The sequence below is a fragment of the Gekko japonicus genome, unplaced genomic scaffold (genome assembly GCF_001447785.1).
Source record: "Gekko japonicus isolate JY-2015 unplaced genomic scaffold, Gekko_japonicus_V1.1 scaffold355, whole genome shotgun sequence".
NCBI lineage: Eukaryota > Metazoa > Chordata > Lepidosauria > Squamata > Gekkonidae > Gekko > Gekko japonicus.
Window position 1 is genome coordinate 972,812 of NW_015167066.1, and position 2,300 is coordinate 975,111.

Genomic DNA, 2,300 nt, shown 5'->3' on the forward strand with positions numbered 1-2,300 from the left:
TCTCATAGGACTTTTCTGGAGCAAGTGGCTTGAAGATTGCAGTGAGTCACTCAGCACCTTATTTTTTTAAGGAGATGAGAGCGTCAGATCTGCCTAAACAAGCAATGTACAGTGCTGTCCATTGTTTTTTAAGTGAACCATTGCACTTCTGTGCTGTAAACAGTCTAATCATGATTGGCAAAAAGGACAGGGCACTTCTGATCTCTAAGACCACCCACAAAAGAAAGAATGTGATGTGCCCATTTGCTTCAGATAGTGATTGTGATATTGCAGCCTAGCCTGGATGAGTCTCTGAAGGAGGCAAGCTCTTGATCAAGTTAGTCTTGGAACTGGAATGGATTATCAGGAAATGCCACTGTGCTTTTGAAAAATAACAAAAGGGCCAAAGAAACAGACAGAAAGCTGCCTCAAGCTCTTAGACTACATGAGGCTTGTTTGCAAAGTGACAAGAACATGAACAATGTGCAATTAACAGTTTCCACATTTATCTTAGTTCCTTGTATCAATTGGGACATGTGAGAATGGGCTTGGGCACAGGACTTTTGGAAACTGAAACTGAGGGCCTAACCAGATATGGATTTCCCCTGTGTTTTACCTACAACTGCATCTCTTAACGTGTATCCCTCCATTTTATAGAAAGACAGTTCTAACATACCCAGGGCAATCCTATGCACCATTCTAAATTTACCATTCTAAATTCATTGAAGTCAAGGGGCTTAAGAGGCTGTAATTCTGCTCAGGATTGCACTGGTAATGTGCCAAAGTCATGATAGCAGCATAGCTGGCTTCTATTGGAAGATACATTTATTTAAAAATATTTACATCTCTTCTCTTTACTAGTCTAAACATACCACATGAATAACAGAGTAAAGTAAAACCACATGCAATAATTAGAGCCAACAAACATACAGAGAATTGCTGAATAAATCTCAGTAAGACCAACTCAACAGATATAACCAATTGAGTAAAGCACAGACTGACCCATGCTGCAGTCACACACACTAAATAATCCACTTTCAATCCACTTTCAGTGCACTTTCTGACTGGACTTTTACTGTGTGAACTGGCAAAATCTATTTTGAAAGTGCACTGAAAGTGGATTGAAAGTGGATTATATAGTGTGTGTGACTGCAGCATGGGTCAGTCTGTGCTTTACTCAATTGGTTATATCTGTTGAGTTGGTCTTACTGAGATTTATTCAGCAATTCTCTGTATGTTTGTTGGCTCTAATTATTGCATGTGGTTTTACTTTACTCTGTTATTCATGTGGTATGTTTAGACTAGTAAAGAGAAGAGATGTAAATATTTTTAAATAAATGTATCTTCCAATAGAAGCCAGCCATGCTGCTATCATGACTTTGGCACATTACCAGTGCAATCCTGAGCAGAATTACAGCCTCTTAAACCCCTTGACTTCGATGAATTTAGAATGGTAAATTTAGAATGGTGCATAGGATTGCCCTGGGTATGTTAGAACTGTCTTTCTATAAAATGGAGGGATACACGTTAGTGATGCAGTTGTAGGTAAAACACAGGGGAAATCCATATCTGGTTAGGCCCTCAGTTTCAGTTTCCAAAAGTCCTGTGCCCAAGCCCATTCTCACATGTCCCAATTGATACAAGGAACTAAGATAAATGTGGAAACTGTTAATTGCACATTGTTCATGTTCTTGTCACTTTGCAAACAAGCCTCATGTAGTCTAACAGCTTGAGGCAGCTTTCTGACTGTTTCTTTGGCCCTTTTGTTATTTTTCAAAAGGACAGTGGCATTTCCTGATAATCCATTCCAGTTCCAAGACTAACTTGATCAAGAGCTTGCCTCCTTCAGAGACTCATCCAGGCTAGGCTGCAATATCACAATCACTATCTGAAGCAAATGGGCACATCACATTCTTTCTTTTGTGGGTGGTCTTAGAGATCAGAAGTGCCCTGTCCTTTTTGCCAATCATGATTAGACTGTTTACAGCACAGAAGTGCAATGGTTCACTTAAAAAACAATGGACAGCACTGTACATTGCTTGTTTAGGCAGATCTGACGCTCTCATCTCCTTAAAAAAATAAGGTGCTGAGTGACTCACTGCAATCTTCAAGCCACTTGCTCCAGAAAAGTCCTATGAGATACGATTGGATTATACCACTGCAAGTGGTTGTAGACCTGAGACCCTACAGTCTGCTGGGCCGATGGTACATCATGTTATGGTTAAATGCAATTGCCTCTACGCTGTATCTTTTCCGCATAATTGGCCTATCTTGGTGATGGACCATGTATAAATATTCTGTGTGAAGCAATGTCTCCTTGA